Genomic DNA, 14875 nt, shown 5'->3' with positions numbered 1-14875 from the left:
ACCCTAAACTAGCAAAGGACACACTTTTTTACTTTAGACAACACTGTTATAGGGGTTGCCTAAACCAGCGTAACCTTTGATAAGGCAACACTTTTTTAACTGTTTCCTTATACACAACTCTTAAAAAGTGTTCCCTATTCTATATTATAATAAGGCCACACTTCTAGAACCTTATATGAGAACATTTTTATTACCTGGAACAACACTTTTTATGTGTGGACTTTGCTTCCTTTTTGGTCACACATTCAAACGTTCCATTTGATACTCATCTAAAGTAACATTTATGAAGTGTGGTCTTTACTACTGTAAATGAAGTAATTTTATCAATAATCCACATTATTGATGTCTCTTTGATTATCTAATAAATAACACAAAAACATATAATTGCAATTTACTTTGAAGAAGCAATAGCAAAAACGTCCCTTGATTTAACAGTTTAATATTCAAAAAGTCGCATCAACTTCAATTGATTGAATTGACTTGTGGCCACGATTTTAATATCCCTTGACATATCATCCTGCATCATCGTATCACCGCTGATATACAATCCCAACCAGAAAATGGAAACCTACATAAGATAGATTAAATACACAATCATTTAAAAAAATATTCATTAAATCCTTATTAGAATCCTTTCAGTACTTTCTACAACTAAATTTAAAAGAAATACTTGGATATCACAAATGTTACCGTGCAAACAATCTGTAGCAACAATGGCTTCTTAGCCTTTTCTTATTGAATCCTACATTTGCTGCAATAATAAATAGCAATTTGTGTTGTTGCAAACGCATCCAGCAATCAGAGTCCTATTTCAACACATGTTGCTCGAGAAACGGAAAAATTAGACAAAATTTGAAACCAAATGATGGCAAACTAAACATATTCCATGGAACACACCGTTAAGTCAAACCAGATGTAATTCAGGTAAACACATAAATATATATGTATTTGATACTTCCCTTGACCATGGGACATGCATATGCAAGGCCATATTAGCATAAACATTAAGATTAGATGATTTCTTTCTTAGCAGTAATAAGTCACCTTTCCCTTAGTATGATCAGCTTAAATACAAATTTACAAACGAAGAAGGTTAAGAACACTTGAAAATGCTATCATAACAATAATTTTTGAAAATCCATAATTTTTTTAACAAGGATTTGTCAAGTCTGGTTGTCTAAAAGGAAATAGTAGTAGATTCAAAACAATATTTCTATTTAACTTCCTAACTTCTGTGACAACCAGATTTTATATACGTGATCACACAAACCATGAAAAAAAGAAATCCAGCTTACTTTTTTCAAGGTCATGCATGAGCCTTTGAAGTTGAATTCCAACATTGAAATTGATCAAATAGTTGTTAGTAGTTAAAGTAGAACAATGCTTATAATCCATTGCTAGCAAGGAGGAAAAAGGGAAGAGAAAGAGAGCTAAGGTTATCTGAAAGAGAATAAAAGGCAAAACAATTCCTCCATTGTATAACAGATCATACGCCTAACTCTCTAAACACAATAACAACTAATACAATGGCGAAGAAGTAATTTACAAATATACACAAATGATACATCAAGATCAGGATATATCCTCTAAAAAATCAGGGATTACATGACCCATTTAAAATGTTCTGTGTACTTCCACAGTGAAATTTAGATTGACTTATGATCAGAAAAGAGTGAATTATGTAGAAACATATGAGATTAGGTGATGCATAAATGTTTATAATTACCTTCTGAGCAGGTGAAACAGTGTTGAAGGAAACATCAGGATAGTACCAAAACCATGAGGTCTGCTTTGGTACCAAAATTTCATCTTTTTCAAACTGATGAAGACAACAAGAAGTGAACTTATGAGCTATCAAGTTTCGGAATAAAGAGTAAAAGCTGACTATCAATGTGTTGCGATAAAAATAAGAAAGGTTTACCCCCTCTAGATGTAACCAGCGTCGTCGTCCTATTTGAGGACTAAGACTAGCCTCTTAGTCTCATGTCATTACATTCATAGATTGAAAATGCGGAAAAATTTAAAACATTTTATTTCATCTACTTAGAGGTTTATATAGACTTCTACATACACATAATAGATATGTATCGAGTATACATACATAGATCCTTCGTATAGGAAAGTTATATAGCCTTCAACTCTTATTAAACATACATATATATAAGATAGAAAGATAGTCACAAAGATTGTCTCATCTCATACCATCTAAAAGATCATCACAATTTGGGCATAGCCCTGCAACAAATGTAAAGAAGCAACATATAGGCTTATACAAGTCGTACGCAATGAAAGTGGAATGAACATAGAAGTATTAGAAAAACAAAGGAACTTCATAGGCAAGATATTGATATCGCCCTCAGAAAGTGAGGACCTACCCACTTGGATGATAGAGAATATCCAAGCCTTCTTCAAGTCGTCTCGAATGAGCCTTCAACGACCAGAACCTAAAATATTTGGAAAAAGGAAGAAAATGGGGTTAGTACTCCACATGTACTAAGTATGAGACCATATACACATATAAGAGCAAAACATGATAAAAAGGGACATTTAGTCAAAACATGTCATTTTACCCTTTTAAAAGTCTAATGCAAAATCAAGCAAGTCATACCAATCAACCAACATGCTTACTAACTCAAACAAGTAATATGTATCCCAACGTACTTGAACCCATAATTTATTACAACCCTATCATCAAGGAATAACATCAAAAGCATGACTAAGAGTCAATTTTATCATAATAAGCAAGACAACTACTAATGAATCCTTAACAAGACAACAAGTGTAATGACCAAGCAAAGCCCCATAATTTTACTCAATCAAGTATCCCCAACAAGAAAACCATAACCAATATCGAACTCCACATAGTATAACATTTAGATATACATTTCATCTTATTTTAACAATATAAACCAACCCATTCTCATAAGTGAACTAATCAACATATATTATGAACAATGTGCATGTTCATTATGTACATATCATATATTATCATATGATAATCATATATAAGAACATCCTCCTAAGACTCCCCTCAAGTCTAACTAGTGCAATACTTAGGTAGAGTCTCATACTCCTACCTAGACTAAGCTAGACCCCTTAGGTTATCCAAGTTAGAGTTCAAATCCTTTGTTTCATTTTACCTTCTGGGAACATCTTGGCCTAACAGACATAGACCACATGAGCTAGTGTGGAATCCGGTGTCATGAAACCCTACACCGAAAGAAGGCGGACTGCTTGCAATGTTCTTGTTCATAGAGGGAAATAGTCTTCACAAACATAGACCATGTGAAATACATGGAATCCAGTGTCATGCCCCACACCGTAAAGTGGTTTCCTACTTGCCTAAGGTACAATTGATGTTTATTAACTTAAATGAATCCACCAGCTGAAGACCTACATGGACATATAGTTATAAGATAAGGAGATTGTTACTAGAAACTCGGACTTACTGAGATAAAAGGTTTCAATCTTATGAGATAACTCTTTTGGGAACGCTGACTAGCGTAAAAGGAATCCATTTAGAAAGCCGGACTAACTAATGTAAACTCTTTTATTTGGAATTCCAGACTAACTTACATGAACTCTTTCATTTTGGATACCAGACTAAGTGACATAAATTCTTTCATTTGGGATGTCGTACTAACTGCATAAAAGCTTCTATCTAATATTCATATCCACTCGGTGATAGGTATATTTCCCTTTAAGTTCATGTTGAGTCTTGACTTAAGTTCATGTTTATGGGAGAGTGACTTAACACTTAATCCACAAAAATATGAGGATATATCTTCTAGGCTCATTAGGTGAGAATTGCTTTTCAACCATAGAATCATTTATATGTGACTAAACCTTTCATATCATTTTCACTGTGTGTTCATGCGAATAGCCTTTCATTCAATACAACAAGATTATCATAGTCATATAACTTTCATGATTAGCCATGTGTAAGGGTTTATATAATCATAACGTTTCAACAACACCATAGTTACATCATAATTACATTCATGCATGAAGTGTGTGTGAGGTTGTCCTTTCAATAACATTACGATAATATCATCATTATACACACTTCGCTTTAAAAGTGTTCATAAAACATGTACATAATATCGCAATCATGCATAATTCTCATATCTTGAATTCAAGGATCACATATCATATTAAATCAACATATCCAGCCCTCACTACACTAGACATGAATAGAATCACATTTCAGCCAATGCAATTAGTTTGTGCTCAAACTCAATATTACTCAACCATGATCCATGATATAAGCCCTAATATACTTAATTCATGTGTAGGAGATTTAATTTTAAGTAATTCATATCCAAGTGCTCTAATCTCAAGCAATTCATAAAGAAAGTCATCAATCTTTAAAGGTCACATCTAAGCCCTCAATCCCCTCTTTTATAGCCTAATACTAACTATATCAATTTCACCCTAGAAACACATATTGAATTAAGAATACATGTATAATCATAATAAAATCATTTAATTTCACGATATACAACAATACCCACACTTAAGATGCAAATTGGGGAAATAGGGGATTTCATGGGTTCTTGGGGTAGTTAATCATAAACCAAATAATTCATCAATTCAATCATAATTCATCGTAAATAAACCATTGAAATGTTTTGTAAGACAACCCATGACTGTGAGTGAAACCCTAATCTTTTGGAGAAACACTAGTTTCAAAATTGAACTTTGAAGGGGTTATATGGGTGAAAGCTATCATATATGATAAAATACCATAAAATATGAGTATTCCTCATGAAATTGAGTTAAAATATAAGTCTTTGAACCTTAAACCTTAAGATGTTTTTCTTCTACAATAGTGGTTTTAGTGAGAGAAATATGTGGGAAAAAAGGTGGTTATTATTTCAGTCTTGTGATTTCATAAAAAGTAATGTATTACTACAACAATATTAAACTAAGCTACAATAAAATAATTAAAATAAGAATTACCAAAATTAAACTTACCATGGCTGAACTTAGGCAAATTTGCAAGAAGGATCCACGACCTAGGACCCACAGTCTGTGAGTAGACTCATGTTGCATCCTTCTGGTCCTTATATGGTGGCCTCAAGCTCACAGTTGGGGTATTCACCCACGTGGTGTGGATGGACCTACGCCCCTTAGTTCCCATCCGTAGCTCACTCTTTTAGGCAGTTTTAGGAACTGCTTTGGGGTCCTCCTCAAGGACCCCTTTGGTTTGTCCTTGAGGACTCGTACCTTGATGTTAGACTCCTAAAAACCTAATCCTAAGTATGGGAATCAATTTTATAAAATTAACTTACATATCAAAATCAAACTCTCATGTGAGGATCTAATTTTACCTACTAGATTAAGGTTCTTCAATTGGCAGGTAAGAACACACTTCAACTCAAAGATGAATTTTACTTGCATTAACCATGGTTACAACAATGTTTTCTAACCTCTTATCTTATGGTTTTAACTTGGTATTTGCATTTCTTGAAAAGTTCCTTTTTAGCATGACTTTGTAAATCTATGCATTTCTATAATCAAAGGTACATTTTAAACTAACACATACTCTTCCCTACATTGTTTTTTCCCCAAATGTAGGGTCTGACATTCAAATTTTCCATCTCTGTGGCTAGGGATCACTTAATATATGTTGAAGATCGGTGAGTCCTCATATTCCTTGGACTGCGCCTTCGTTTCTTATTATACCTAATTTTCTGTATTATTGTGATATAAGGGTTACGTCCCAATCACTATTAATGTCATAGATGGATTTTGAGACTATTATCTTTTTTATGCATTGTAAGTGGCTTTTGTAAGGCCTCTTGGTGTCGTATACACCATGTTACAAAAAGGGTATACTTTGGATCATGACAAAGTTAGTATTCAGAGCATAAAATTTAGGAAGGTCTTATGATTTGTCATTAGCCTTGTCAAGTAGAGTCTTGTTCATAAGTGTGAAGAGCGTCATATATATATTAATGAGAAGCTATCAAATGATTAGGAAAAATCAACTTCTTTCATTACTCTCAGTCGTGCGATAGAGTGTAACTCTATATGTCGTTTCTCCTACCCCTATCGAGTAATTTTTAGGAATTGCCCCTCGAAAAGCATGTGTTAGGAGGAATGTGAATGAGAATATGGAATAAGAAGCTCCTCAAGTTTCAGTTGATCCTTTGGTCAAGCAAGTGAATAATGCAAAGTTTAGGGCTGCTTTTAAAGTGTTGGCTCAATCCACTAGGTAGTTGTTGGTTCTCCTGAACTCTAATAAGGGTACGACGACATCTAGAGTAAGAATTCACTAGAATTAAATCCCCAGAGTTTCATTTTTCTAAGGTTAAGAACATCCTCAAGAATTCATTTATGAAGTGTATAAGGTGTTGATAATAATGGGATTGACACCAGTGAAAAATGTGGGATTTTTCTGTTACAAATGTAAGGGTGTTGGTCATGTTTGGTTCTACCAATGGAAGGAAGGGAGGGTAGATTATTTGGGTCCTCTCAATTGGGAAAAGTTTAAGATTGAATTGCTTGATAGGTTGTTTCCCCTTAAGATGAGGGAGGCAAAGGTTCATGCATTCATCAACCTTCGTCAAGGAAACATGAGTCTAGGTAAAGGATGAGTAAGTTTGTGTTTGAATTGTATGAGATAGTAGTCAAGGAATATCGTATCACTATGCTTCTCAATGATACATTTCTTGTCTAATAGTACATGCTACACAAATAGAAGAACAGAAACTTAAGGGAAGATTACAGGAGTCAATGAAGGCAAGGACCGGTGATGGTTACTTTTCACATTCAAGGTTCAATGGATGTTGTCATTCTAGATTGAACAAATATAATGTCTCTAATACTAAACCTCAAGGAGGAAATGTTAGTATATCTTTGTTGTCTACTTGTGCTAAGTGTTGAAGGAAGAATGGGGGTAAATGCTTAGATGCTACAGAATGTTATGGTAAGAGTGTTTGTAAGATAATAGATTGTCAAACACTTACGGCTAAGGGAACAGTGTAACAACCCGAGAGCACACCCATGTCACTACACTGTGTACTCAACCTCTCACAGATCTTATACTAGCCCTTAGACATCATTCATCGCATATATATGAAAAGCAGTGGTGAATTAAAATTTTTCACAACAGTAGTCTAAATCTTTATAGAATTTAAGAAAAAATTAAGTATCAACATACTCCATCTTAGACACATATAATATCATAGAGTCACGACCCTTACATCAATTTGAAAAGGAAATATAGTCTATTATAAAGTCTTTTAGAAAAGGAAACAAAACATAAGCCTTGTCCTCGAACATATGAGGACATACAAATCTTAAGAGAATGCTATTCACAAGATTTAACTTCTAAGAATAATCTTCACTTGCCACCTACACTTGTAGACCTAGAAAACATGTGGAATTAGCACATTGAATGTACAAAGTATCATGAACATGCAAGAAAGCTATGCTAAAATAGACATTTACTTTAAAATATACTTTTCATGCTCTTTTGATAGAAATCTTCCTCATAAGAGTTTAAAAGACATATACAATTCAACCAACACATATAAGAGATGTTCAACATTAACTAAATAAGCCTTTTCATTCCTTTAGACCCTCTACCTAAAGTTTACTCTAAAACTCACTAGAATAAGACATGAAGAGGTCGCCATACACCCTCTTCAAGCACACCTAAGTTATCCTCAAATCTACCTTAGATAAGAACCTTTTCAATTAGACATTCTTTACTAAGAGAACCTTATATATTAGAGTCATTTAAAAGACAAACAAGCAATTAGAGGACTTCACATAATGGTCTTGCAGGACCTAGGGAACCCATCCTAGCATTATCAAAGCCTACTCGTTCCATGTATAGATAGCGTCCTATTCCACTACCTACACGTTGTAGATCTTCTCCAATACTACAATGCACATACCATATGATGAGAATAGGCACTAACAGACATAGACCACACGAGCTAGGTATGGAATTTGGTGTCATAAATGACCCTACACAATGGAAGTTGTTTTACTTGCCAAAGGTAGAACTAGTAACCATCCCATGTTGGCATAACGGATATCAAGGGCTTGTTTGTACTCTAGTCTCCTACTCAAGTAGAGCTACTACCATAAGCATATCGTCTCGGTGGTTTGACTTGTTTCTTATAGAGTAATTCATTCCCTACTTGTGTTAGAGAAGGTACCATCAGTATTTTTCACCAACTCGTAATACTTCTTCTTTTAAGGATGGGTCCATTAGGGCTGCCAAACAATGTCTATTAGGAAAATTCACTTGACTACTCTTGAAAGGGCGCCTTAATCCTACTAATCAAAAAGTTATCATTAACCTTCTTTACATTATTCAAGGATTCACATTAAATTAAGGTTGTAGATTAATCAAGAAGGGGCACCATGCTTAGGCCTACCGGTCAAGACATACTCTAGAATACCTCATATAATCATTCAAAGGAAGGACACTAACTTAGGTCTACTGATTCTAGACTTTTATTCTTTCATTCATTTAATACCTTTCAAGTTACAAGTAGGGACAACTAGTCTACCACACATTATACATCATCATTTTCTAAAGGCTCTCGCTAGTCCTTTACCACACATTATACATCATATGTCAACAACTAGAGAAGCAATACATTCAACCATATCCATACAAGATCATCACATGAGTACCTTCACTTTATACCTTTGCATATACCATATCATGATCATACAATAGTTCACTTAATAATACAGACTAGGTCATGTACATAACATATAACAATTAACCACCGCCACTATAAGTGGAACTTACCAATCATTGAGTATTGAATCTCAATTCGGTGTTGAACACAGGAATAATGTCAATTCACCACCTTCAAATAGCCATAATCACCATTCCCTAGCCTTTCCAAAAAATCCATATATCAAGAGACCTTTTACAGTAATAGTGAATATAAGACTAGGCCAACAATTCGTTAAAGCATGCTATGAACAATTCTAACATTGATCAATGCACAATTAAATAGCACAATACGATCTACACATAAATTCAATAAGATTAACTCATGATCAATTCACCCACTTTAGAGCAAAAATTAGGAATTCATAGAATGCATGGGTTCATAGAATTTTTGACCTTAACACATTCAATTAACATTGATCAATCCATAAAGCTTAACTTAAAACCTTTTCATGCAAGACCCCATGCTTAGACTTCAAAATAGGCCTTTAAGGTTTCAAATGAATCTTCGAAAAGCCTTTGGAATTGGCTCCTTTAATGGAAAGGGAATCAAGAAAGAAACAACATGCCTTAATGAAGAATTTACACGAAATTGATGGAGAAATCAATGAAGATCTTCAATCCTAGATTCAACCTTCCTTCAAGCTTCAATGGAGTCTAGAAAAACTTAATTGATCTTGAGTTTTGATTTTGAAAAGTGAGGTCTAACTTAGGTTTAGGTTTATAAACTAACTTAAAATACCTAAAAACACCTAAATTAACTGTCGAGGACTTAATTATGACCTTGGTTTATTTCCTAAAATACCCTTACCTTGGTTGAGGAGACACATGCAAAAAGTTGTAGTTGTCAAATGACGGTTGCATTTACTGGTTGTCGTTTGATCAATGAGGCATCCTTCTGGGCGTCGTTTTGGTCAGATACTGGTATTTTAGGGCTAATCTGCCACCACTAAGTGTGGAGTCAGGACCCAATTGATGGTGCGGTGATGGAACTACTGGACGTTATTTGAGGGTCGTGGTTTGGACTGCCTTTTGGCAGTTTCTTGCAAAGGTTTGGATCCTCCTCAAGGACCCTTAGGGTGGTCCTTGGGGAATCGTACCGGGATGTTTCCACCCTAAACATGTTACTATAGGTGTTCGAGTCCTCTCCTACCAATTTTGACATCAAACAATACATAAAACATGCAAAGTCGCACTCAACGACTAGTTTCCCAACGTCTTGGTTGTTCTTTGATGTTTGAATTCCAAACTCTACAACCTGACTTCTAATGCTAATATTCATATTTTTAACACCTTATTAACGCATAACACACATGATAGTCTCTATTATAACCTAGTTCATTTTGAGGGTTGTGACATTCTCTCCCACTTAGATAAACATTCATCCTCGAATGACACTAAAATACTTTCAATACTTTCAAATGATAAAGACTCAAGACTAGCAGCTCATAACTATACCACATCATACAAAAACACATATAGCTAGGAGGAACATCAACTCCGTATAATCAAGGGACTCAAATGACAACAAGAAAGTAGGAACAAAATACATCTTATAATGCAATAAGACTCTACCTTTTCATTTCACATAGGAGTAACTTCCTTCTCCTCATATCATCATATTATCACATTAATTCTAAGAACATTTTGCCAAGATCTCATAAAACACATTTATGCATTAACTTCAAGAAAATCATTGTTAAGCATGCCTTCAAGCTCACTCATGCAACATATAAGCAATTTACTATACACGCATAACAATATGCAAGACAAAATCATATGAACCCAATTTACACATAAACATAACCTCATGGAAATATGCACAATGCAAGGAAATCAATGAAATTCATTTTCACTTATACTCCTAAACACATGCAACATGCTGCTTAAAGTTCTAACTCTCAAGCTTAAATAAAATAAAATAGAAGAGAAGAGAAGAGACATGATTCATCAACCCAACTATTCACCTACTCCCCCACTTAGGAAAAACTCATCAACACACAAAATAGAGAACCATAACTTACCGGGACCTTCATCTGGAATTGATTTAGCTTGGGAGTGATAGAAACAACAACAATTTGGAGGAATAGAAATCGTACCTTCACTATGAGCTTTCTTGACCTTTCTCCCTTGCCGCAATAGTAGGACAATCTTTCACCTAGTGATCATCCTTTCCACAACCATAACACCCACTAGTACTGGCTAGACTTCACAAAATGTTTCTTCCCACAATTTGAGAAAGTAGGTTCATATATGTGGGAACCACCACCCCTCTCATAGTTAGCCTTAGGAGCATTAGGAACATCTTAATTTGGAGTTCTCTTCTTAAACCTAGGTTGACCTTGCTCATTGGTTCTTCCCCTCTTAGCATCTCTACCTCTCCTCCCAAGCTTAAACTATTCAATAGATTGACCATACACCATAAGCCTAGATAGGGTCATATCACCATGAAACATTAGCTTATGACACTTTTCCTTCACGAGGTCGGATACACCGGTCAAGAACATACTTATCTGATCTCTAGGATTAGACACCAAGGGTGGAGGAGGAAACTTAGACAATAGGGTAAATTCAAGGGATACTTCTCAACACTCATGAACAAGACTCTACTATATGTGGATTTATGAGACTTTGAATCCTAAAGACTACTTCATAGCCTTGATCAGATTTAAAGTTTGTAAGGATCCAAGAGCACCCCCAGGTTGCTAAACTGTGTACTCAACCTCTCATAGGTCTTATAACAGCCCTTAGACATCATTCATCTCTCTCTCTTACACACACACACACACACACACACACACACACACATATATATATATATATGAAAACTAGTGTGAAATTAAAACTTTTTATAACAATAGTCTGAACCTTTATAGAATATAAGAAAGGCTAAGTGTCAACATGCACTGTCTTATACACATATAATATCATAGACACGAACCTTACATCAATTTTAAAAGGAACTATAGTTTATTACAAAGTCTTTTAGAAAAGGAAATTAACATAAGTAATATCCTCGTACATATGAGGACATACCAATCTTGAGAGAATGTGATTCCCAAGCTTCAACTTCTAAGAATAATCCTCACTTGCCCCTACACCTTTAGACATAGAAAATATATGGAATTAGCGCATTGAATGCACTAAGTATGGTGAACATTTAAGAAAGTTATGCTAAAATGTAGATTTACTTTAAAACATACTTTTCATGCTCTTTTGATAGAAATCTTCATCATAAGAGTTTAAAAGACATATACAATTCAACCATCACATATAAGAGACATTCAACATTCACAAAATAAGCATTTTCAATTCTTTAGACCCTCAATCAAAAGTAACTTTAAGACTCACTTAAGTATGACATGAAGAGACCGCCCATATACCCTTTTCAAGCAGACCTAAGTGATCCTTAAATCCACCTTAGATAAGAACCTTTTCGATAAGACATTATTTACTAAGATAACCTTATACATTAGATTTATTTGAAAGACAGGCAATCAATTAGAGGACCTCACATGATGGTCTTGGAGGACCTAGGGAACTCAACCTAGCTTCTTCATGTACAAATAGCGTCCCATTCAACTACCTACATGGTGTAGAACTTCTCCAATACTAGAATGCACATCTCATATGATGAGAATAGACACTAAGAAACATAGACCAAATGAGCTAGGTATGGAATCCGGTGTCATAAAGGACACCACAGCGTGGAAGGTGTTATAATTTAAAAAGGTAGAACTAGTAAACATCCCATGTTAGCACATGGTTAAGGTATCAAGGGATTTTTTGTACAACTGTCTCCTACTCAAGTAGAGCTACTACCACAAGCATATTCTCTCGGTGCTTTGCCCTGTTTCCCATAGAGTAATTCATTTTGTAGGTGTATTGGAGAAGGTACCATCAGTAAGTGCTACCAACTCATAATACTTTTTCTTCCAAGGATAGGTCCACTAGGGAAGCCAACCAAGGTCTACTAGGATGGATCACTTCACTACTCTTTAAAGGGAGCCTTAAACCTACCAATCCAAAAGTTATCACTAACATCTTCATGTTATTCAAGGTCTCACATTCACTTAGGGATCTAGAATTGTCAAGAAGGGGCACCATGATTAGCTCTATTTGTTCAAGACATACTCTAGAATATCTCATATATTCATTCAAGGAAGGGAACCAACTTAGGTCTATCGATCCTAAACTTTCATTCTTTAATTCATTCAAAATACCTTTCAAGTACCAAGTAGGGTCAAGTAATCTACCACATACGATACATCATCATTCTCTAAAAGGCTCTCCCTAGTCCTTCATCATCATATGTCAACAACTAGAGGAGCAATAAATTCAATCGTATCATTATAGTACTCATACAAGATCATCACATGAGTACCCTCACTTTATCGCTTCACATATATCATATCATAATCATACTATAGTTCACTTAATAATGCTGACAATGCCATGTTTATCACATATAACAATTAAACACCGCCACCATAAGTGGACCATACCAATAAATCTAAATTCAATATCAATTCTATGCTAATCAAGAAATTAGGTCAACCCACCACAATCCAGTATCCATAATCACTATTCCTTAGCCTTTCCAACAAATCCACATAACAAGAGATCTTATAATAAAATGAATACAAGACTACGCCAATAATTCATATAAATGAGCCATCAAAACTCAATATAGATATTAAATGTATAAATCAAGCTATGAAAAACTCTAACATTGATCAATACATTATTCAATAGCCCAATACAATCTACATTTGTATTCAATAAGATTAAGTTATGATCAATTCACCCACTTTAGAGCCAAAATTAGGAATTCAAAAAATACATAGGTTCATAGAGTTTTTAATCTTAAAACAATAATTAACATTTATTAATACATAAAACATCACATAAAACCTTTTCATGCAAGAACCATGCTTAGAATTAAAAATAGGACTTTAAGGTTCTGAAAGAATCTTTAGAAACCCTTTGGAATTGTCCCATTGAGTGGAAGAAGAATAAAGGATTAAAAACCATACCTTTAATAAAGAATACCTTTAATAAAGAATTCACAATAAATTGATGGTGAATTAAATGAATAACTTCAATCCTAGCTTCAACCTTGCTTCAAACTTCAGTGGAGTCTAGAGAGAACATAATTTGATCTTGGGTTTTGATTTGGTAAAGTGAGGTCTAATTTAGGTTTTAGGTTTATAAAACAACTTTAATACATAAAAAGAACTAGAATAAAAATCTAGAACTTATTTAAGACCTCAGTTTAATTTCCTTAAACACCCTTACCTTGGTCAAGACACCTGCAGAAAGTTGTCGGTGTCAAATGACGGTTGCATCTACTGGCAGTCGTTTGATCGGCGAGGCATCCTGTTGGGCATCATTTTCGTTAGACACTGTTCATTTGGGGTTTGATATTTCACTAGTAAGTGTGGATCCACGCACCCAATTGATGGGGCGTCAATCAAAATAGATGACGTTGTTTGAGGGTCGTGGTTTTGGACTGCCTTTTGGCATTTTTTTCATGGTTTGGGTCCTTCTCAAGGACCCTTAGGGTGGTCCTTGGGGATTCTTACCCGGAAATTTCGACCCTAAACATGTTCCTCTAGATTTTAGAGTCATCTCCTATCAATTTATTCACCAAAAAACATGTAAAACATGCAAAGGCATACTAGCACACACAACGACTAGTTTCCAAACGTCTTGGTCATTTCTTGACGTTTGACTTCCAAACTCTATAATCTGACTACAAATGCTAATTCTCATCCTTTTATCACATTATTAACTCATAACACATACAATAAGCTCTAGTTTGACCTATTTTATTTTGAGGGTTGTGATACAAAGGTAGGAAACCTCCGCCTAGTGGATTAGGTTCAAGTGCTCAAAGCAAAAACATATTTCATGCACTCCAGACTTTCTGAGAGCAAGAGGGTTCTCCTAATGTGTCTTACGATATGTTGCAAGTCTTTCATCTTGATTTTTATGTTATGCCTTATCCTAGTTATACCTTATCTTTTGCGACGCCATATGTCGATATGAGGTTTGATATTCTTCATGATGTTTTGTTAGACCTGTTTTCTATCTCTACTCCTATTAGTGAATCTATTGTTGCTAATAGAGTATATAGAAATTTCCATGTTTCCTTATCTCTAC

General features: G+C 34.7%; 1 pseudogene; it reads right to left on the bottom strand.

Moving 5' to 3' along the window:
- Positions 1–522: 522 nt before the first annotated feature.
- Positions 523–14875, bottom strand: part of LOC114074721 — a 35667-nt pseudogene continuing 21314 nt past the window's right edge.

The sequence above is a fragment of the Solanum pennellii genome, chromosome 11 (assembly GCF_001406875.1).
Source record: "Solanum pennellii chromosome 11, SPENNV200".
Classification (NCBI taxonomy): domain Eukaryota; kingdom Viridiplantae; phylum Streptophyta; class Magnoliopsida; order Solanales; family Solanaceae; genus Solanum; species Solanum pennellii.
Note: the sequence above shows the minus strand (reverse complement) of the source record. Positions and strands in the feature narration are given on the sequence as shown.